Source organism: Miniopterus natalensis, chromosome 2 (genome assembly GCF_054644295.1).
Source record: "Miniopterus natalensis isolate mMinNat1 chromosome 2, mMinNat1.hap1, whole genome shotgun sequence".
Taxonomy (NCBI): domain Eukaryota; kingdom Metazoa; phylum Chordata; class Mammalia; order Chiroptera; family Miniopteridae; genus Miniopterus; species Miniopterus natalensis.
This window is the reverse complement of record NC_142082.1, coordinates 56,961,607-56,987,124: the sequence shown is the minus strand read 5'-3', so window position 1 is coordinate 56,987,124 and position 25,518 is coordinate 56,961,607. Positions and strand designations below refer to the sequence as shown.

The 25,518-nt window shown below is 35.2% G+C and overlaps 1 protein-coding gene across 2 annotated transcripts in view; it reads right to left on the bottom strand.

Annotated features, from left to right (window-relative positions):
• Positions 1–25,518, bottom strand: part of KLHL1 (kelch like family member 1) — a 329,988-nt gene that overhangs the window by 121,703 nt on the left and 182,767 nt on the right. The gene's annotated exons all lie outside the window — the stretch shown is intronic.

Below are 25,518 nucleotides of genomic sequence, written 5' to 3'. Positions count from 1 at the left end.
TGCAGGCAGAAAACATCTTGGCATAAATTTGGTTTCACTTTTATTTAGCTAGCAAAGCATTTCAGAAAGAAATGAGAAAAGTAGTCAATAACCTTTGTTCTCATTATAACATAATCCTTGAGACTTAATCCTTCAGAAACTTGAAGCTGTTAAGATGAAAGCATTGTAATTGTAATTGAAGTGTAAATGTAACCAAGACAGCACAGAACTTGTAATAACTGGGGGATTATAATGTTGAGCTTTGTTATGCAGGCAGAATGTACTAAGTGATTAAATGTTTAAGTTTCAAGTGGAATGCTATGTAAGATTTGTTGAATAGGAAAAGAGTAGCATTTCACATTTTTTAAAGCTTGACTGCTTATACATGAATCAGAAAGTGGAAATAAAACCAGAGAGAGAAGTAACACATACAATACATCACTGCATATGTAGAAGGGGGGAAAAACAGGAAAGATAGTCCATAGAAATCACAAAATCTTATATGTTCTACCCCCTTTATTGTCTTTTATACTTCCCTCTTCTCATGACAATTTCTCTGGCTTAATTCAGATTCTTGTTAATTTTTTTCCACATTGCTGCAATAATCTTTTATTTACTGTGCTTGACTCTGTTCTTAGTTTCTCTATTGTATCTTCCATAATAATGCTAAAATAATATTTCTAAAACAGAAATTATTTCATGGCATCTCTCTGAAGTTGGTGTGGCCTGGTTTCATTTGGTATCCCTTGCCTTCGGTTCAAATCTCTTGGTTAAACACACTGGTTCCTTACTACCGCACCTCTTCCTAATTCTAAGGTGTCTTTTCCTTCCTTGCATTCCAGTCACAAAAATTACTCTTCTTTCCCTTTGCTGTGCTGTTTGACATGTCCCTCCTCACTCAATCTATTGCTTAATATTACTTTATTGACCCTGTTTTCCTAGTTTCTATCATTTCTTTAAGACTCAATTCAAAAGGTACCTATTACCTATGGGCTTCTTGGGCCCTCTGTTCACTTGCATTTTATCTGGCCCCCCACCCACTCTACGCACCCACAGAACGTGGTATTTACATCTCTGAGACAGCAGTTACCCAACTACAGCCTCATTTTTGGTGCACTTGAGGGACTTATCACAAATTTTAAGCTCCTTGAGACAGAAACTTTACAACATAGCAGGTGAACAGTATGTATTTATTGTAGTTATGATTTTTGTAGAGAATAATAAAATTTTGGAAATAGTTCAGAACAGTGCAGTGTTTTTCAAACACATTTTAAAACCACTTGTCAAAAAAAACTGTCTTACATTTTAGGAGAGAGGATTCTGCGGCTGAGGTATGGATAGAGAAAAAGAGAGATCTGGCTGGCCTTTCCTTTTGTCTCCCCTCTCCCCACTGCCACTGCAAGTCTCCTGAGATATCTCCAGGGAAGGTATTACTAAGGCTCCTCAGTTTTAAAGCCATGTTTGTGGTAAAAATCCCAATAGGGTCTTATTTTGGATTAAAACTTGAAATAGAGGGCTAGATCTCTTCTTAAAAGAAGAGGGCACTGTGACTATGCCAAAACAGAAGATTCAGCAAGCGCTCATTAAACTGCAGGTCAGAGCAGATTCAAACCTGTTTTCTGAAGACAGACCTGACCCGTGTCATGAGTGTATCCCTGGAATTGAATCCCAGGCTTGATGTGCCTTCAGCTTGCACAAGAGAATGTTGACTTTTAATTTTTTCAGGTGATCTGTCATATTTATTTACATTTTATTGACATCACAGGACAGCTGATTTCCTGGGAACTGTTTTGCCTCTTGTGTTTCCTTTGTGGCTAACACAGTAAATTACAGTTGCCCAATACCTACTTACTAAGTGAACCAATTACCTGTTCTGAGATTTTTCTAAATTTTTCTAAAGAGCTACAGTTAGGTACAGATGCTTTGAAAAAATCTTTGAAAGATACTTAGTCCATCTATTTTTTTCAGTTATTTAAAATCTATGCCTCTATTAAACTACATATAGGATTGTTTAGCCAGACCCTCAGTACATAGTGAAGATACCTTGAAAAAGCACCTCTGTGAAACTCTTAGTGGTGTCTATCATAAAGATATTGTTCAAGGCATATTTCATTATATTTTACAGTGTCCTTTTTATGATAACCCTTGGGAGAAATTTCTTTCAGGTTTTAGTAGCAGGAATAATTACACTTCTCCTGAGTAAATTGGTTTACTTTTATCATGGGCACTGTAAACTATGAAATTGATCAGATTTCTTTTTTTATTTGGCCTCTAGAAAACTTAGAGTACAACTGAAATGTATCTGGTAAGAAGGCTATGGCCTTTTATAGTTTGGTGGTGGTTTTTCAGAGAGCTCTGATAATAGTTTTATTCAACATCACTACAGCAGATTTTCTTTTATTTTTATATATAATTTAGAGTAGATTTTTATAATTTTGTATCTTTGTGAGTCATACTAAATCTTTTAGGAACAAGCAATGCTGTTTGAAAAAGTGCTAGCAGTAATCTCAACATTAGGAGCTACAATCAGATATTACTGGATCTCACATTTGTCCGTGTTATGTTCTCATTTTTATTTTTGGAATACTGGAATTCTCTTGGTTCTTTTTACTTTTTCTATCAAGTCTTCTTTAAATGATAACATGCTTAATCTTCTTTTACATCTGGAAATTATTTTTGTTCCATCATGTTTTATTCACTAAAGAAACAATATCAATGCACACAGTTACCACTGCTGGAGCACCTTAGCTAGCTCCAGGTTTTCTGAGAATAAGTAATGAGAGATATCAAAACTTTTTGGCTTTTTTACCTTTTGTACAATACCTTTATTTTAAGTTTATTCAATTATTCATTCTACACAGATTTATAGAACTCCTAATATATGATCCTGGATAATTGTAATGAGGAGAAAAAAATGGATTAGCATCAAAAACCTTACCACACATGTGATAGCTCTAAAACATGCAATACCTAAAAAATGACTGTCATCAATTCTGTAAAGAATTGTTCTTCAAATGGACTTAGAATATTAGGTAAGCATATAAATTAGAAAATGGGAAATGTAAAGATATGTATTCTGACCAGGGGAACTGTATAAACAAAGGCAAAATAGCAGAAAACATAGTATAAAGTGCTATATTTGGTATGTCAACTTGACTGAGAATGAGCGCAAAAAATTGTGGGAAATAACATTGAAAGGGTAATTTAGACCATATAATAGAATAAATTTATTCTTAATATTTGACAGTCTTTCCATTAGATGGGAATATATGTACGTATACATCCTTTACATATAGATGGAAACATTTATTATAAGGAAAGGTTTTGACACCAAATTTAAGTTGTGACTATATAAGACATAGTCATCTTTATTAATAGCATAAATAAAGATTAAATTCTACTATATACTTTTGCCACTGCATATTTTAAAGTATTTTTTCTAACTATAAAAAACTTATAGTTTTGTTTTATTCTAAATAGACAGAATTTTCTTACTTTTTATTTTCTGAAGTTGACATAAACAGGTTTTCTAATATTTATTTCCTCTCTCCCTAAGTTCTATTATTGCTGTCCCTCATCTTATTGGTAATATATCAATATATAGCTATTCATTCAAAATTCCATTAGAAATTTATTTTTTCTACATCATTTTAAAAGTTAGCTGACAATTAATAGTAACATCAGGTCAATATAAGCAAATTCCTCCAATTATCATGTTTTAGTTATTATGTTTAAAATATGGATATTAAACTTTAATATTGTATTAATGTTCAAATAACTTTAACATAAGCTTTAATGTTGTTTGCTTCATTAACAGCTACTACCAAAGCAACACATTATACAGTATAATAGTTAACTCAAAGAAACCTCTCTGCTATGAAAGTCTACTGAGCTAAAACTTATTCTCACACCACCTTGCACACTGTGACCAGGGTCCTTCAGAGGAACTTCCCAGTCACTGCTTTAAGCCTTATGGTTGGAAGGCTAATCTTTTGCAGACCATCACAGAATCTCTAATTTCATTTTAAATAAGCAGAGGTAATGGAATTTATTTAACTGTTCATTTAAAAGATTATTAGTTAGAAAGATGAATTCTTAGGAAACTCATACTGTCAAAAAAATGGAAAATTGAAAGGTGATCCAGAGGATTTGTCATATCCTCTAGTTTACATTATGAACTGTAAAGTTTTAGTCTAAAGTCATAGAATTATAAAATTATAATTTCTTAAATATTCCTTGGCAAGTAAAGTTTTTAAAGTTTCCAATTTATGCATGATTCTATTTTTGTCAGGAGCAAGATTAAAACATGCATCTTAACTTCTAAGGCAGTGTCTTTTTGTTGCATCATGTACCGGACTGAATAGTGTTCCCAAAACTTCATGTCCACTCCGAACCTCATAATATAAGCTTATTTGGAAATAGAGTCCTTGCAGATGTAATCAGTTAAGGTAAGTCCTTACTGGGTAAAATGGGCCCTAATCCAATGACTGGTGTGCTTATAAGAGATACAGACATACCATGAGAAGACCATGAAGACAGAGAAGACACAGAGGGCAGAGGCCATGTGTAGATGGAGGGATCAGAGATAAAAGTCATTCTGCTACAAGCAAAGCATGCCAAGGATTGCCAGGATACCCCAGAAGTTGGAAAAGGCAAGGAAGGGCTTTTCCCTAGAACTTTCAGGGAGAATCTGGCCCTCCTCACATCTTGATTTCATACCTTAATCCTCTAGAACTGTAAGAGAATAAATTTCTCTTGTTTTAAGCTACCCAGTTTTTGGTACTTTGTTTTGGCAGCACTAGGAAAATAATTCATAACATAAAATAAATTTAAAAATAGCTCTATTAAAACTATCACATAAACCTAAGAAAGAATGGAAATTATTTCCAATATTTTAAATGATAATTTCTAGGGCCTTTGTTTTATAGAATGATGCCTTTAAGAAAAGTTAGGTTTCTCACGACCCAAAGGGGTGTCAGGGACAGGAAAAAGTGCTCTACTCTCAAGATAAGATGCTCTTTAATATATATATATATATTACTGCCTCTAGAATTTGAACTTTCTAAAAATGCAGGGTGCTCCCATTTATCAAGAGTTTTATGTAACAGATACCTTCAAGTTGCTACACCAACATATTGCTGTCGAGACTCTAACCCTTTCAGGTTAAAACCAATTTTCCTGAGCTTTTGATTATTTGCCTTGCCTGAAATTTTAATCCCTGTCTCAAAATTGCTTCCTGAACTTTTGAACACTACCTTAGAGTTCAAAGGGAACAGAGACTTATTAAGAGATAGTCATACCATGTTATTTTACATATGAGAATGCTGAGGCTCAGAGGGGCTCAAACATAGTCATGATGCTAGTCAGGTTATGTATAGGAATAGGTTGGGTATAGGAATACAGTCTCCTGTCCAGTTACACTAGCTGGCCTATCTATTCTTTTGTTAATTTCCCCTACTGGTTCTCTGCCCACCTAGTTTGGACTTACTGTCTTTGATTTCTGCAACATGTATGCACCCTGATCCTTGAGTGCTCGCCCGACCTCTCTCTACCTCTTCCTTGGTATATCTGGGTTCCATAATGTGGCTTCGTGATTATGGAGAGTCAACAGATTATAATTGGCTTGGAAAATTGGCCAGGATTTAGATCCCAACCCTGCTACCCATTGGCTGTGTCATTAGGAAGTTGGGTTCCTTATCTGTAAAAGGGAATAAAAGTAGTATCCACCATGAAGCATTGTTGTGATGAGTAAGTGTGAAGATTTAATTAAATTTACTGTTTGTAGGGAAGTATCTGACACATAGCAAGTGTTAGATTAGCATTGGTCATTGCTATTTGCACCTGAGCCTACCCTTCACTTCAGCCTCCCTTCTATTGCTGGCTTTATTATCTACATTAATTTTTTTTTAATCTTTCTTATTTTCTTGACTGATTTTAATACAAAGCAAAATTTTATTGAGTGTTTTTCTATGCCTAGTATGCTCTTAATACTAGAAATACAGAGACAAAACAAGAAAGGTTCTGTCCCCTAAGGAAGTCACTTTCTTTTTTTCTTTTTTTAAATATATCTTTATTGATTTCAGAGAGAAGAAGGGAGAGGGAGAGAGAGAGAGAGAAACATCAATGATGAGAGAGTCATTGATCGACTGCCTCCTGCAGGCGTCTGACTGGGGATTGAGCCCTCCATGACCAGGAATCAAACTGCAGTCTCCTGGATGCTAGGTCTATGCTCCACTGCAGAGCCACGCCCAGCTGCACAAGAAAATCACTTTCTAATGAAGAGGACAATATGATGTTATAGGAAAAATACAAACATTTTATGACAAGAGGGAAAAAAAAAATGGAAGATTTAAATGGAGTCCAAAGTATGAGAATGCAAGTGGAATAAAGGAAGCCAAGGAGGAGTTTTAGTTAGGATATAGATACCTTTTCTCTCTGACATAGCAATTCCCAAAACAAAGGGGTCCCAGCATCAACCCTGCTTCTCTTGATCCTGATGCAGGGGTAGGACAAGCATTCGCTGTGTCCTGGTCACCATAGCCAGTGGCAAACCTCCCCACCACTCACTCCGGCCAGGCTCCTTAGGACCTCTTCTCTGCTAGGCCCGACCTTGGCCAGACCTTGGCCTGCTGAGTCCTGTTCTAGCCAACAATCCCTCTAAGCCTGCTGATGGAGGACCCCCCTCACCCCAACACCTGGTCTAGTTCCTCATCACCCGTGGTGATGTCCAAGTCCCTGGCCCTCCGACCTCACTCTGCTGAGTTTCCACACTTTCCTTACGGCCCCAGCGTCTCATCCACAGCTCCACCTGCCACACGGACTTTGTTGTCACAGGAGGGCAGAGCCAGCCAGGGTCCGAGAAGGGTGGGGTGGGGGGTTTTAGAAAATCACAGTGTCTCAGGCAGGAGTGTCTTAACAACATGCAAAAAATAAAAAAAAATAAAAATGTTTCTCATAAAATCATGGATTTTGAGGGTGGTAAGAAAAATGTTGATGTTATCTGTTTCAATTGTCATATTACCCAGCAGGGTTATAAATGGGAATTTCTGCAACCTCTCATGATCTTAAATTGGAAGCGATCTTAGAAGTCAGTTAAGGTTTCCTTCATATAGTCTCTCTGAGTAATGCTCACCAGTGGTTATTTTCTGAGGAGAACCCAGCACTCTATAAGATAGCTCTGTCAGAAGATGGTCCATTCTGAAGCAACATCTGTCTACTTGTAATTTTCTTACATTAATCTCAGGGCAAATGTATTTTTATTCTACTCATCATCTTTCTAAATATTGAAGAGTAATGTGCTTTCTCCCATATGTTATGCCTTTTAAAGACTAAATAACCATCATTCTTTAATCGCTCTAAAGGGTCTTCATCTTCAAACCTAAAAAAAGATGATAGAGTAGAAGATACAATTTTCACTGAATTCCCCCTAAATACCTGAATTTTCCCTCTTATTCCTTCAGAAATTAAGACAAATAAAGCAAAAATAAACAAGCATTTTCACAGACTCTATACTGTATATTTACATACAGCTTTTTGTCTTTCCCAGGGACATTTTCCAAATAAAGGCTGGGGGAAAAAATAGAGCAAGCAATGTATAAAAACCTTACTTCTGTCATATATATGTATATATATATATGTAATTATTATTATTCAGATAATACAACAGGAAAAATGTGTTCAAAGAGTTATCAATGTGCACAATGTAACAGTACTTGTCAATTCTGTCATGAGTGATTTAGAAAATGACTATGGAGTATAATTTCTTTAATTATTTAAATTATATATTATTCCCTTTCTTAATAATAGCAGTACACAGTAAGGACCACATGTGTTTTGGTCCACTGCAGAAAAGCTATTTAGATCCAAATCTGCCTGAATAAAGTGACTAACTGCCAATTCTTTATTAACACTTTACCATCTATTAAGTGTGGCTACTTAATTGGTAGCAATTCTTTTGTTGTTTTTTTTTAATCTTACATGATGTCTTTTCCACTGATTTTTAGAGAGAGTGGAAGGGAGGGAGGGAGGGAGGGAGGGAGGGAGAGAGAGAGAGAGAGAGAGAGAGAGACATTGATTGCTTACTTCCTGTAAGAGCCCCAACTGGGGTGGAGGATCCAACCTACAAATGAGGTACTTGCCCTTGATGGGAGATCGAACCCACAACCCTTCAGTCTGCAGGCTGATACTCTAACTACTGAACCAAACCAGTCAGGGCAGTAGTAACTCTTTTTATAAAACATATTAGAGTGTCAATTAAAAAAAAACAAAACAAAACGCATTTTCTAGCAATTTAAAAACTTGTTCAGTATCAAATAATCTATGATGGTCATCTTTCAAGGTTTTCATATGGGATGAAAGAGAATTTTATTTTAAGGACCTTAAAAATATATCAACCTAGCCTGGCTGGTGTGGCTCAGTGGTTGAGCATTGACATATGATCCAGGAGATGGCAGTTCAATTCCTGGTCAGGGCACATGCCCCGGTTGAGGGCTCCATCCCCAGTGCGAGGCAGGCAGGAGGCAGCCCATTGATGATTCTCTCTCATCATTGATGTTTGTATCTCTCTCTCCCTTTCCCTTCCTCTCTCTGAAACCAATAAAAACATATTTTATAAATATATATATACATATATGTATATATATATATATGTAAAATCAGCCTATGACTTTTTTTCCTGAAAAAATGTTGCTAAAAAGGTAAGAGGACTTAGAAATTATAGTGGAAATGAGTTTTTAGTAAAAAGGATTGGAAAAACATCCCAGTTTGAATACTTTCTAGTCATGACTTCCTAGGCAAAGTCATTTAATTATTCTAAGATATAATTTCCTCACTTTGAAAATGGGGTCTATAGCCTATAAGACCTTTTTCTAATTTGCTTTCAAGCACAATTGAGACTAGAAAAAAAAAATGATTCCTAAACTTTACAGTGTTATGCAAAGCATATCAATTATTTTCAGGGAATTGATTAACCTTGTAAATAATTTGTTTTGCTTCTGATACTGGAAACATATCATACAAAAGTTTTAATAAATGGTACCTATTACCTACTAATGTAAAAGGAAGCATGTAGAAGTTATTTATAAACTTCACTATAAAGAAAAATAGCTCAGTCAGCTAAACATTTTTACTTAATTTTGTTGTTGTTTAACAGAAAAGTAATTAACCATTCTCAAACATCTTCATTGCTTTGTAAATTATGTAACACTACACGTTCATAAATTATTAGCCAGAGTGGTGGTATCAGTTTTTATAATTATTAATATTATTAATATTAATTGATAATATTAATATTATTAATATCAACTTCTTGGTAGAACATAAACCTACCTCTCCCCCTTCCTTCATAAATTGCTCTGCACCACTATTGGCCAAGTTGCTTTTAGGTGTCTTATAGAAATCACTGAGAATGGCAGCAGCTGGAAAATTTAGAAGAAAAGTGAAAAGCTCTGCAGAATCTCTATGAAAGCCACATATTTGTGCCAGCCCAGAGGAGAAACAGTATCACTGCCAATTAAATTATGAGGCCATAGCATACTGTGCATTCAAAGCCATTTCTCTTCATTGCTGCAAAGTGTCCAGGACAACAGATCACATAAACTTTTTCTTAAAGGAATTGCAATGCTTGATAAAAGCATAAAAATAACGACCCTCTGCAACTTTGCTAGATAAAGATAACTTTAATGCAAGATTATATTTCTGTCTTCCTTGCTAGGACATCTTGCAGAAAATTGACTGCAAGAATTTACTTAGATGTATTAAATTGTACATTTTATCAGGTTGTGCTCATGGTGTACTTATTAAAAATGGAAAGAAAATGTATCTCTTAACAGAAAACAATTTTTTTCAAGATAAAAGAGGGTTGCTTTGTCAACCTGTGTTTATATAGTCTTTTGTTCTTATGCTTGTAAGCATAAGTGATTCATCAGGAAATTGTTATTTGTATAATCTAAAATAGCCAGATAGTTGGAATAAAAAGTATGTATAGAAAAAAAGAGTATGGAAGTTGCTTACATAGTCTCAGTGATTATTTTGCAGTAAAACAACAAAAGAACAAAAAATAAATAAAAAAAACCCCAGCATTACTGTTTTTCAACAAAAGGTACACTATAATTTTACAATCTTAAGGTCTAAATGGTCTCTACATTAGCATGTAAATTTTTAGTTATAATCTTGCATCATTTATTGCTTAATGTAAGTATTTAGACTATTTCCCTTCTGGGGTAGACTAATCTACTAGTTGCTTATAACCAACATTAAAAAACCTCAGCACAATGTATTATTTTATATTTAACCTGTTTTAAATGTTTTACACAGCAAACAATTGTAAACACTGTCAAAAAATCAAGTAAATCAGCCAGTCATAGCTCAGAGGTTGAGCATCGACTTATGATCTGGGAGATCACAGTTAGATTCCTGGTCAGGGCACATGCCCAGATTGTGGGCTTAATCCCCCATAAGGGTTGTGCAGGAAGCAATCGATCAATGACTCTTATCATTGTGTTTCTATCTCTCCCTCTCACTCTCCCTTCTTCTCACTCTCCCTTCTTCTCTCTGACATCAATTAAAAAAAAAGTCAACCAAAAATGAGAAAGAAGCTATAAAAATTCTTCCCAAGAAAACCATAAAATGAAAATTAATGAAAATGTATACTTTACTATGTGTAAGATAACTGGAATGAAGAGAGATTATCCCCTAAACAGTTATACAAATATATACTAATTTTTCCTTTAGTTTGTCAAATAATCATTTAATGCACTTCATTAATTTATCTCTCAGAAAGAGAATCACTAGCTATTTTGCAACATATACTGTTACATACAATACATTAAATATGAAATCTGGTGCCAAACATAATTCCATGGAATGTTATATTTTATAAATAAGATATGGACTACTGTGAAAATACTGAAGTTCATACCTCACAGTAGCTATACACACTGCCATTTCAGAGAGTCTCAGTATGGAAATGGCTACTCATTATTTCTAAAAATACTCTTATTACACATTTTTTACATATAATAAAGCTATTAAGTTACTGAGGGTTTTTGTTTGTTTGTTTGTTTCCTGCTTATTGGCTTAAAAATATACCCATTGATTGTCTCACAGTTCTGAAGTCAGAATTCCAAGAAAAGTGTGGCTCAGCTGATTTTCTGCTTTAGGTTTCATGAGGCCAAAATTAAAATATTGACAAACCTCCTTCATTTTTGGAGTCTTTGAGAGTAAATCTATTTTTAAGTTTTTAGATAGGACAATTCAGTTCTTTCTGGTTGTGGGACTGATGTCCCCATTTTCTTGCTGGCTGCTGATTTTAAAGATTATTCTCAGCTTCCTGTATTGCTTAGCTTGTCCCCTTCCTTCATCTTTAAATACAGAAAAGGGAGTTTGAACCTTCAGCTTATATCTCTCCGACCTCCCCTTCTGCCTCATCTCTCCTATGTTATTCTGCCACCTCTCTCTCATTGACTCTTCTGGCTTCCTCTTCTGCACTGAGTGCTCATGTCATTGCACTTGAATAATCCTAGATAATCACTATGTCTCAAAGTTGATTAATTAGTCACTTCAATTTCACCTGCAAAGTCCCTTTGCAGAGATATCTAGATTAGTGTTGGAGCGAATAAGCAGGGAATTTTAATAGAGAGGATGCTTTAGAACTCTGCTTACCAAAGTTATGTCTGACTTTCAAGTCTATCAATTTTTCATGTTCGTTATTCAAAAAATTAGTGGGTGAAGCTGGTGGATGAAACATAAGCGATACTAAGTTTGTCATTCAACTAAAATGTACTGTACATGTAAATATGCTAAGAATTTATATATAACACATAGACACAAACAGCGGTGTGGTGATAGCCAGAGGGAAAGGAGGGTTGGGGGTAGGTAGAGCTGGGCAAAGGGAGTAAAAATAGGGAAGGAAAGAGACTTTGTTTGGGGTGATGGCTATACCATGCAGTGCACAGGTGATGTTCTGTTGAGTTGTACACTTGAAACCTGTGTGGATTTGTGAACCATCACCCCAATAAATTCAATAAAAAATACTAAGCATTCAGGTAAATACACTAAACACACTAACATACTAAATACACTAAATATTTAGTAAATACACTAAACACATACTGAGGTAAGGCATTGCCTTATCCTCAAGGAATTCTAAATATTTTTGGGACTTCTTATAAACTGAGGAAATGAGACGGCAATGTGGTTATTTGATTAATAGAATACTAATATTATCTAATTAAATTTAAATCCCTCAAAAGTAATACTCCATTGATAATTAATTTACATAGAATTAAACAATGAAAAGCTATTTTAAAGATTGTTTACAAATAGCATTTGGTTCTCTGGAGGACCATTGGTCCTTTTCTTTAGTCAGTCACTCAACTCCTTAGCTAAGCTCACCCTTGGTTCAAATTAGAAATACAACAAAGTGGCTCTAAAATACTAGGGAAGCAGCTCCGGCCTATTCCCACTGTCCTCTGGTGATGAGACCTAAAATGTTGGTCCCCTCACATGTGAGTCACATCAAATGAAGCCGTAAGTTAGCTCTAGGCATGTCCTTGACATTGACAGACTTTCCTTTCTGCAATGGAATGAGGAATTGAGTTTTGTTACCTTCTTGAAAAATTGTATAAAGCTTCTTCAAGATCTTTTCATCCAGTAACCCAGAGACCTTTCAGACTGTTGTGGTAATCTTATTAAACTTAGTGAGGGACAGTGGTGAGTTAGTAGGGGTGGGGAGGGAGCATGTCACTACAGAAACCCTTCCTACTAAGTGCCTCGGTTTTGCCTGAGGAAGAAGGGAATGGTTGGCTCTGAGAGAGCATTCACACCTGAGACCCTCTCCTTCCTCAGCGGATGACTACTTGAGCTTCAACAGGTTTGGGCCAGTGTGATGAGTTTGCCACCACTGAAAACATGTCTGTACCATCCTGGCAGAGGCCACAGCAGCCCAGCAAGCCACCATGGTTGTCCTCTGGGTTTACAATGATGGTGTGAGAACAGTAGATGATAAGATTATTAACCAGACTTAGTTGTCTAGGATTGTCCATGGCACTTCCACTGGTTATGGAGCCCAATTAAACTGCCTATGAGGCCAGATCCATCAAACTGCAACAAAATTAGAGTCATGACTGGCAAGTTCCTTGGCACTGAAGAAGTAGTCATCGGTAAATCAGCAAAGACTGCTGATTATTCATTCATTATTTTGGATTCAGCATACTGGCTAGGAGCTAATTTTACTAGTGGACATGGATGTTACACTGAAGGCTGGAGATAGTCACACCCTAGTACAAATGAGTTAAAGATGCCAGAAATTAATTGGCATGTTCTTAAGGAAGAGAACAAAAGTCAGGGAGGTGGAAATAGTAGAATGGATTACTTGGAAAGAATTGAAACTCCGTTCATTATATGCTCCTTGGAAGGCCCAAAGAATGTTGTTGAAGAGGGCACCACATAACTTTAGGAAGGTCACATTTAGGAGTGGGAGATGCTTCCATCTCCCTGGGCTCTAATATCACTGGAAACACTGGCATTTCAGAATGAAGGAACCTAGATGGCACCAGTTAATCATCAGAGACAAGACAGATACAATTAAAAAATAAATAAAAGGCAGAGCAAGAAGGCATATAGATTGCCTAGATCCATAGGAATCTATGGAATTGATCTTCAAGTATCTTGAGGTGAGATGGATGAGCTTTTACTCAGGATATTGCTTTGTTTGAATGATAACAAAAGCTGATATTAGCCACTCAATGGCAAATTATAGTCCTTCATTCAATTTCTAGATCAAAGTAGCTCACAGACTCAGAATCTACTAATTTAAGGAGGAAATGAGATCTTTTGAGAAGTATAGTACCACAAGTATATAAAATAAATTTTCCTCTGATCCTTCCCCAAAGAAATCTGCAGCCTTTGCTTGGGTAGATGTGAACTGAAAAGAGGGAACTTGACATTTCTGATAAGGGTTTGTGATACCATAATGGTTTTCTGGTTAGTGGAACCTATGGGAGCTGTACAATAAATGAAGTTTTGCCTCAGTGTGGGTAGAATAGTTCCATAGCCCTTCTCTGTGATTATCTTCTTAGATATAAATGTGTAATTAAGAGATACAAACAGCTGGCAAAGCTTTCTCATTGATTTCCTGATATATTAGAACAATGGTTCTCAACTTTTTGTGTGTTTCAGGATCTCCTGGAAGCAGAGCTGGCTGCATAACTTGTGAGGCACAAAGCAAAGTGAAGATGCAGAGCTCCCTGCTCAAAGGGCATGAAAACAAAGGCTAGTAAAGGTACATACAAAGCTTTTTCTTTTCTTTAAGAGTTTATCTTTTGATCTTCTATGGTGCTTTTTATTTGTTACTTAACATCATCTAAATAAAAACAATTAAAATTTTAAACTACTAGCATACATTTTGTTGTTCATCTTTATGCTGTGCCATGCTAGTTTTAAATGCCGGTAGCAAGAATTGAAGTCAGGTGCAGAATCATCAAAATTATAAATTTTTTATTTTGTGGTGGCTCATCTCTAAAGGGAATCTAGAGTTGGTCAGAAGAAATAAATAGAAGCCAGACTCAGGAAGGTTGGAAGGAGGAAGAGTGTGTCTCCACAAGCATGAAACCAGCTTGGGTGGTGCCCTCAGGCATGTAACCTATACTATGGACATGAGCTATCTTCTGTCCCAGCCATCTCAGTGTTTCTGCAATAGGCCCACAAAGAGATGAATATAATAGTAAGGCTGAAAGCTATGCATGGGCCTGAGAATGTGAGCACCCCCATCAACAAAGCTGACTTAGCTATATCACTGTTAATTCCTAATAGGACACAATTCTTTGGGGAAGACATGGTCTCCTTCTCTATTGCAGGAGGCAGAAATCCATCTTATTTTGGATAGATAAATTTTCTGGATATAAGCTTAACTTCTTAGCCCCTTAACACCATCCAATGGCCTATGACAAATCCTGATCCACTGATACAGTATGACTGACAACATTTCCTTGGAAAATGTAACCTAGTTTATGGCAAAGGCAATATAACACTGTGCTTACGAATTAGAGATTCATTTGTCTTACCATATACTTCATCACCTATAAACATCTGGCCTGAAGAATGGTGGAACAGCATGTTGGGGGCTTGGACAAAGCACCAGCTTTGGGCACAGCATCACATATGATTGGAATACAGTCTTCCAAGAGACAGTATATGCATTGAAGTAATTCTGATATTTAATTCTGCATCTTCAGATGTGAGAACAGGTTAAGGAAACAAGTTGTAGATTTAGGATTATCCTCTCTCACTGTTACTCCCAGTAACTCACTTATAAATGTGTGCTCTGCTTTTTCACAACTTTAGGATTTGTCCAGCAAGAGATTCTGGGTTTTAGTAGGGAGAAATTTTGCCAGTAGACACAGTAAGAGCTTCACTGTATTAGAATGTAGGGCTGACAACTGGTCAACAGAGCTGGTTAACAGGATTTTGAAGAGAGAAATAATGTATGGTGATGCATACTTTGACCTCTGAGAAACAAAGAGATGTGCTGACAGTTAACCCCTTTCCTTTTATCCCCTTGATGGACAGATCTATCTCACAATGGTTCCACATGGCCTGTTTGAAGACACTTCTCATTATTAAACTACCAACTGTGTTTTCTGTTTAAACTGTGAACAGCTCAGAAATGCACTATTTTGCATTTGCTTTCCCTCCTTACTAGCCTACTTTCCCTTTTGCCCTCAATTTTGCAACCCTAAGATTGCATATCCTAATTAAACCTTCACCTATTAACTTTGCTTTGGGTTCTGTGTTCTAAGGAAAAGACAGACCTTTCCTTTTAGAAATGAAGTAATTAAGCAGTAATCCAATTACCGACATAAACACAAACAAGAAACTCATGGAATGTTTACAGTTGTAAGACACTGTGCACATAAACAGGTGAATAGAAATAACAATTACAGAGTTTTGATTACATGTGGAAACATTTTTATATCATGTTGTTTTCATTCATATGTACATGCATATATATATATATATATATATATATATGCATATCTATATATATTTAATCTTTCCAGAGGATATTTTTCAATTGCTTTTCAGAGAGAGTGGAAGGGAGAGAGAGAGAGAAACATCACTGTGAGAGAGACACATCTATTGGTTGTCACCCACATGTGCCCCAACCAAGGGCTGGAGATCTAGCCTGCAACCGAGGTACATGCCCTTGGCTGGAATTGAACCCAGGGCCCTTCAGTTAGCAGGCTGATGCTCTAACCACTGAGCTAAACTGGCTAGGGTTGTTCATATATTTTAATGTCTAAAAAGTTAATGAGAAAATGGCATCATGAGAAAACTGCCCAAAGAAATATAAGTAATAAAAAAGTAACTAATATGCATTTTACTGTGAAAAGCATTTCACTCATATTATCTCATTTGATTGTTTTTGTGCACTTAATGAGGCTCACAGAGATTAGGAAATTTATCCAGGGATACATAACTAGATAAGAAGTTAACTTAAATATAAATTTGTATATCTTTAAACCATTCCTTTTACAAATAACTTTATTTCTTGGGATGGGTTTATATAATCGAGGGCTAAGGCAGGTAGATAAATTTCCATGAAAGATTTGGCTAATAAATTAAACCTAATGAAGGAATGTTCCAGTGCCCTGGGTTCTTGGGAACTCCCAGGGTAGATATCAGGAGGGTACCCACAGAATTAGGACTCTGGAAGATTTATTAAATAGCTCCTGCATGGCAGGGAAACAGCATGGAAAGGAAGAAGAAATGGCTGCTGCTCCTTGAAGAAAAGGCAGAAACAGTTTTAAAGAAGTTGAGGCAGGAAAGACGATGTCCAGTCCTGACCTCTGAGTATGAAGATGTGGGGATTCCTTGGTGCCTGTGAAGTGGAACTACATGCTTCTTCATGCCTCCCTTGTCTCATTAGCATGTTAAATCTCCACCCAAGGATGTGCTTTTTTACTATTACAATGAGGGTAAGCTCACACAGAGGTTCTTCTAAGGCTTTACTGCACATGAGTCAGGGTGAAAAAATCCCTTTTGCCCATTAAATCGGTACCTAGTACCACTTTGTCTAGCGCTAATTAGGTAAAGGGTTTAAGGGGCAACCCACAGAAATTCCAGTCTTATCTAGGAGAAACTCACCCTATCTCAGGAAGAGTTGCAGAAAATTTGAGAGACAGAAATGTGTGTGATACGTATGGGGGAAAATGGCAATCCTGATCACGGGCAAACAGGTGACATATTTTGAGTAAACATATGATATATAAAAGAAAAAAAATGTAGACTAACAAGTGGAATCAGATACAAGTGACTTTAAATGCCATCCTAAATTTTGACACCAAATTGTGGTCTGGTTGACAAATAAATCGATGATAATTTTGGCAGAAATGGAGATTTACAGGAAAGCCTTAACTCCTGGTAAAATACAATGAGTTTGGCATGACTCATTGCTTTTGAAATGATTAGGCACATTGTGTGAAAAGTATTTAGCAGGAAGTTAGGAATGTAAGTTCATGAAAAGGTAAGTATGGGACAGAAGGGATCAGAATCACTTTAACTGGTGGAGAGTTGAAGTCCTTTTTGGTTTAGCCAATATTGCTGATCTAAGGAAAAGGAACAAAAGAAGATAACTATGAGACATAGAAACAAAACTTGAAGAAAGAGAGATTAATTCACACACTGAAAAATATAGAAAGTTCCAAGGATAATGAAAACTGAAAAAGCCCATAGATTTACCATTAATATCCTTAAAGAGAGCTTTCAGTCAAGAGGTGGGTACAGAAGCCTGAGTGTAAGCATCTAAAAGCTCAGTGGTGAATACAGTGCTAGCAGCAGCAAAGTGTTCTTTGGAGAACTATAGTGCTAAAGAAGAGAGAAGTCAGTACCATAGTTTTACAATCATACTTATTTATTTTTAAAGATAAGACCCATCCTACTTGACTAAATCCTCAATAGTTATGTCAAAGCCTGAAACACCTGAGGTGTTTAAAATGTTTTTGAGAATGAATGCGTGTCTGAGCCTCTTGCAAAGCAGAAGGGAGGTCCCTTTAAGGAGAAACTACATACAGTCATGAGACAGGTCAAGAGCTCAAATGGGCTACGGAAAAGGCAGAAGCAAACGAGAGACTAAAACAAAATGCTTCCTATTTAAGAAAGAGTGACAGGGGTAATTTCAACCAAACTTTGAAAAACTAACTTGCCAATATTTTAAAATGTATCCCTGGACTTTAGTTCTGTGAATTTATTCTGGATATATATACAATTCCAAAGGATGAGGGGAGGAAGGAAATATAACAGTACATGGACCACCATAGAAATAAAAATGGAGAGAGCAGCTATAATTCAAAGTACACAGTATAAAGAGAACATAGATTAGATATGAAAACCTCCAATTGAATCATAGTGGGTCTGTATCAATGATAGTAATATTATTTCTTTAATTTTTCATGTTCATTTAAGACAATGCTTACTATACACTCTATATATTTAAAGAGACATATTTAAAATTATCATGAAATACTAGTTTTAGTTTAGTTATAATAAAAGATATTTAACCTCTATATAGTTTTCTATTGATATGTAGAATAGATTTTTAGTTTTTAAATTGAACACTAGAGATGATCTTAGAAAATATTTATGAAATTAATTTATTTTCATTGTTTTATGTGAAAATGCATTAAGGTTGAGATTTAAACTTTGTCAAAGTCAAGAAATATGAAAGTGGAAGAATTTCTGGTGAAATTATATTGTTCAAATTTTATGGGACTCAGCCAGGAATTATTAGGTAAAGATGAAATTATTATGAAAATTCTCACCATGAGAATAATAGCATATGAATATTAGAAGAAATGTATTTTTGCAAGATTTCAATCCTACAAACCCCTTTTCAATATATTTATAAATCTCCAAGATACCCATTTCCTCTCTCAAAGGGAACATTTTACCAACTGAAGGATCTGACATCAACTATTTAAAACCAATCTTTATACAGAACTCAAATCACTCTCATTGCAACTTATTCTCATTGGCCCTGGTACTTTATGAGGACAGAACTCCATATAATAATTAAGTAACTCATAGCTTACACATGTTAGTCTCATAAGAGCTCTTAAAGTAGAAAACTGTTTGGCTGTCCATATTTGCCATTTGAAGATACTCAAGCACAGAGGATTTAAGTAAATATTCCAACTTTACATAACTTGTAAGTTGTTGAGAAGGGGCTCACAGGGTTTCAATTCTGGCTCCAGGACTCACACTTAATCATTAAGTTATGTTGTTTCTCAATATGGCTTAAATAAAATGCTGCCGAACAACATTGGTTTGTATCAATTATCACAATATGATTTCTTTAATTTTTTTGGAAGATTTACCACCAGTGGTTTGAAGTTAATCTGTTCTCTGTGATAGTTCACAGAGCTGTATTTTCTGCAGTAATGGAATGCCTTAGCAAAATGTCTAGAGAAAATAAAACTGACTATAATGGTTATCCTGAAGAAAAAAAAAAAAATCAAGTGAACAATTAAACTGCTTTTCTTACATTCCTTCCATTTTGAGTAAATTCAGTTTTTTCCCTACCTTTAAACCACATAGAGCACATAGATACAATTTCTGGGTTGGTTTGATTCCAAGTTTGTGCAGATTATGTTCATCAAAAGTCTCCAAGAATTGGTTTTGCCTAATCCAACAGAATGTGGATATGACCTAAAGGTTGGTTTTCATTTTAAGTGTGCAGATCATGAGTTTACATGCAGCACAATGCTGATAATATAGCAGTGTTTGTTTGACTTTCATAAATTTTAATTACTATCCTTTAATTTTAAATTCTGTTTTTTTGTGTGTTTTTAAAATTTTTTTATTGATTTTAGAGAGAGAGGAAGGAGAGAGAGAGAGAGAGAGAGAGAGAGAGAGAGAGAGAGAGAGAGAGAGAGAGAGAGAGAGATTGCTTTCCTCCCGCATGCACCAGGGACCAAACCTGCAACCTGGGTATGTGTCCTGACTGGAAATCGAACCAGCGACCTTTTGGGGCACGGGGCCACACTCAAGCAACTGAGCGACACCAGTCAGGGCTAAACTCAGTTTTTAAAATCACATGTGAAGAGCTCCATGCACTGTGACATGGTGGTGATTGGTAGTGATCTTTCCTACTATTCCCCTGTTTATACTAATTGACCACATGCTGTGTCTAGTTAAATATGATTTACAGCTGTTACTATTGAAAAGTGGATGTGATAAATTTCTCTCTTTCATTAATTAAAAAATATTGATTACACATTCTATGATAGGCTTTTTGTTAGATTTTGTATATTGAAAAGTAAGTAATATACATTTCAATTGGCTTAGCCTATAAAAAAGTTTTGACTTCCTGCCAACTCCATCATGTGAAGTGGTTGCAACTGTGATAAACTTATGATTTCACACTTTAAATTTCTAATACATTAAATATATCGTTTAATACTTGTAACTTAGGAAGGTGAATATTATGATTAAACATGAATCACAATAAGGTTTCTTGAATAGCTTTCCAATGTGGTCATATTAAAAATCTAGGCAGCCTGCTTCCAAAATCTATGCTCTTAATCTCAAGTCACACTGTCTCTTGCCAAAATAGTCCCTGATAAAGGTCTGGGAATAGAATGCTGGAATAAGTAAGTCTAAGTTTTGCAAACTTCCATTATCACAGAAAAACCCAAGAGGTCATTTAACATAATTGTACACTAATCAATTGATGCCCTAGATTGAGCCAGTGTCCCAAAATCTCCTGAGGAACTATAATAACTGGCATAAAAATCTTCAAATAGTCAAATCTATAAACTGGGAAGTATAACAGTTATGTAGTCTACATATTCCTTAAATTCATAGTAAGTGTGGAATTTGAGGAGTACATGTGAAAACACTTTCACTAAAATAAAAGATTATTTTGTTTAGAAATAATATATATGTGTATATATATATGGATTGTTACATGTTTTCAAATTGTATAACTTATACAATTATACAAGGACCAAAAATAATGTCTATTCATTATACTAGTAGATTTAGACATCAATTTCTGAAGCTACAGGAGATGCTGGTCTATATTATTTTTGTATCCTTTGATAAATGAAGGCTGAGCAGTATGATATATTAATTCTTATTTATAAATATTTCTTCCAAATTTATCAAATAATGTAGAGTTAATTACAGTATTTTGCCTATCATTTTACAATGTTAAAATAGAATATTTCTCCTTTTTTAGACTATGATATTTGCCATACATACTAAAAATAAAAATACCTTTAAAAATAATCTTTAGTGTCAATAAATGTACTATATATGATACATATTGCTAATTTAAAAGTTTTTATCCTATCTAAGGCAAATTATAATGGTTTCATCTAAATTAGGATGAAACCTAATTATTCTAGCTATTTACTTATATAATAGAACACACACACACACACACATATATATATAACTCTATTTCATAATAGAATTCTATATAAAAAGTATAGTAATTCACTGAATGTTCAAAAGAGACATAGAAGAAGAAAGAAAAGAAAGGGGAATAGAATTCCAAGTTAGCTGCTTACTTTTCATATTTTAGCCCAGAGAAAATCTTAATGCCTTTACAGCAAAACTTGTGCAGAATAAGCACACTTTTAGACACAGAGAGAATTTATTTCCAGTGATCTACACCCACATAAATAATGTTTCTAGAGTGAAAAATATCACCTTGTTATAAAATACTTTACATAGTATTATTGCAAAGAATTTTATATAAAAATTGCACTATATGGGAGGCTAAAACAGCAAATAGTTAAAGAAAAGAAAAGCCACAAAATATAAATAAACTACGTCATTATTGAGCAATCCAAAGCAGAACACATTCAGTTTTTGCACTCACTATTGTTCTATTATTGGGAAGAAATTTTTCAAAATCTTGTCTTAAAGTCCAGATGTTTTCTCATTATCTTCAAAATACTTTCCCAATAGCTTATCAGATAACAGAGATCTATATCAATAAAATTCTCCTATTCATTGCATATCTGACTTTTGGGGTTTGGGGAATACTTTTAGATTTACTTTAGCAGGATAAATGGCTCTATAGTTTAAGATGAGGATAACCCATAAAACTGTATTTTAAATACTGTGAGTTTATGAAGCTAGTAAAAGCAATTATAATAAATTATAATATGTTATTATATTTACTGCTATTTTGTTTTGTTTTCTTTTCCCAAGCTTAAATCAGTCATTACATTATCTGTGGTCTTCCCCAAGTTTCTCAGAATCAAGGGACCTTTCCTTTGAGGTCCCCAAATAGTTTGGCAAATTCCACTGCTTTGCAAAGTTTTTGCAGTAGAAAAATGTTGTCATATTCAACACTGTATCATCATCTATAGCAAGGTGCCTGGATGGCCAGCTCTTCAAATGTATTTACTGAACTACCCTGGTCACCACAATTTAAGACTGTTTCACAGATTTTCAGTGTTTGCAAACTATGTAGTGAATGGTCAGTACACCACAGATAAAGAATTTTATGCGAAGTTAAAAAACATATTAAAAGATCCATCACATACTTTAGATAAAAATGAAGTATAACATGAAAGTAATAGGTATAAATGATGACTTGATATCAGTAAAGACAGACAACACAAATCTTGCTGAATTTGGGATTGGAGCCAACAAAAAGGATGCAAAAATGAAGAGACTTAATTTTTTTGAACACAAAATTAGGCCATGCCTAAAGTACACCCTCCTTATGCTTGGCCTTTTCAGTTTGTAATTAGAAATTGACAAGATAGAATCATTATGTTGAGAGAATTTAAATGAAGCCAAGAGGTCATGAAGAAGTCTGCCTTTTCCATGTCCCACTCATGTACTTTTTAAGCTAGCCATGAAACAACCTCCAGGATTTTACATTTTCTTTTTACCATGGCAACCAGACTATCTGCTTTCTGCACCTTGGAAAGAGCCAATTCTTTTTGACAGCCAGAATTCTTCACTTGCCCATGGACCTAACCAATCCTTGTTACCCGAGCCAAAGTTCTTCATTTACAAGGATGACCTAAATGGAAACAGCTCTTGTGGGTTTCATCATTATAAATTCTGCCTTTCTTTGTTCACTTTAAGACACAATTTGGGTTACTACCTGAATCTGTGCCTCCAAGATTGCAATCCTTTGCTCAAATAAAATGCTTATTATTATTTTCTTTTACAGTCTGATGTTTTTTATTGCTTAACAAGTTACATGAATCAACTTTCAATTGGGTTATTGCTCATCAAATATGTCATCAAAGAATGATCTCCTTCATATGATACAGACGTTCACTAACGGCTCATCTGCTTTTTCTTGAGATACTATATTTCTATTTCTCATTACCTTGCACTTTGGATTTATAAACTCCTTGACAAATAATGTAATTGGCATTGAACCTTTGAATTATATGTTTTTAGGTGTGGTTTTGAATTATATATTTTTAAGTGTTTTTTTGTTTTGTTTTGTTTTTAAGAAAAGTAAATTATATTAAAAGTAAAGTATATTATGACTGATTTGCCCATGGTATTTTCATGCCAGTGATACTCCAGGCACAGCCATCTTGGGAAGAGTCAGATGGTTGAGTCTAGGAAAACACAGAGGTTGACATGTCTCCCTCTCCACAGCACCCAGTCACTAAACTCTGCTAGAATTCCCTGCTTTCTTGCCCTTTTATCCTTCAGCTACTACCCATTACTTAGGTCCACTGACTTACTTGTAAAGGAGTCTCATGACTTGTGTCTCTGCAGGGTTACCTACTTGTTGTCTACAATCTCCCTAAAGTTGTCACTCAAATAGGGAAGACTTCTTGTTGTGGGGATAGGACCAGGTGCTAATTGTGGCAGCAAGTGAGTAAGATATGCCCCCACTTGGGATCTCCACTGACCTGAAATGTTCTTGTCATCAATGAGCAGGGCCCCTATGATAGCAGCTAGTCCCTCCTTGGGATAACTCATTCCACAAACTGTAGTCTGGTGCTGCAACACTCCTCCAATACTTCTGGCCCACACAGTGGTCTTAATTCATCTGAGGAGGAATGACACCCTTCATGTTGTTTATCACCTGCATGGCTTCCAAGTACCCCAGGTGAGATGTCACAAAAAGTGACACACCAGACACTTTATTCATCCATGTCCTGATTCAAGACAGTACTGCTTGAGGGCTAGAAAGCCACCACTTTTCTCTAGGGCAAGGGAGCCATGTATGTTGTGTGGCAGGGAGGGTTCAGAGTAGCTTAACACTTCAGCCTCGGAAGGTCCTGAGCATGGAAAAGGAACCTAGACCTGGTGGGAAGAAGGGGAAGGAGAGCAACCATGGGAACACAAGGCGAGGGGATCTATCACTTCAGTTCTGTTTTTCAGTGACTTCAACGGTAAAATGAATCATTCTGTACTAAAAATAATTACTTTGCATATGTTCTGAAAACATGTCATTCCCTGGGAAAGTGTGCACAGAGCTTTAATTGTGCAACTTGCATTTAACAGACAACACACTTCTGACTAGGAGAAAATGGGTTACTGATCCAATTAAATTCCATTTCAAACTCCAGCGCCATAGTTCTTATTCACACTATTCTTTTTAGGTGCAAATCAATGTGCAAAACACTATACACACAAATCCACTTATCCCAGGACATATATATTTGCATCATACATTTGTGCTGAATGGAGTTCTACTCAGCAGCATAATTTATGAAAGCATTCTGAATTATGGTATATAACTTATTGGTTTTATTATTATATAATTCATTTAGTGATTTCCAAGGACCCATTTTTCTCAGAGTAGGCACACAAGAACTGCCTGTTCTCATTTCCTTTTTTCTCAGTGGCTTTCTACCCACATACAAGGTATAATACAGGGAATTTCCTGCAACTTAAGTAACAAAACACAAGATTAGAGAAAATAACTTGAGAGCAAATTCTGAAATATCATAGTTATTCTTATTTAAAAGCTGAGTGGTAATCATTTACTGATTTTACTAATCTTTAAAGATGCCTCATTGTCAGACATTTGTATTTAATATCTGATACTGATCAAGTAGGATTGACTCAACCAACCTGTGCCTTATTGTTAAATAAATTAATTTAATGTTATTTTTATTATTACACAATAATTAATAATTTATTTATTATTTGTTAAATAAATTAAGCTTGAACTTATTATGTAGCTTAATGTAATTTAACTCAGAATTGTCACATGATACATAAAGAAAGAAATATACATTGCCTTTCCTAAAATTTAGGCAATTATGGTTAGATAATTTATAATAGGGATTCTTAATCTAAAATTTTGTGTCATGGATTTTAGCCTATGAATCTTGTAAACTTGCACATGTATGACATAGAATAACTTAGAATATGTATGAATAACAATTTAGAATATGTATGAATTTAGTCTGGTCAAGACGGCAGCGTAGGTAAATAGGGTACAGGGATCATCCAACAACAACATCAAAATTACAACTAAACTACAAAACAACCATCATTCAGAACCACCTGAAAGCTGCCTAAACAGAAAGGTAA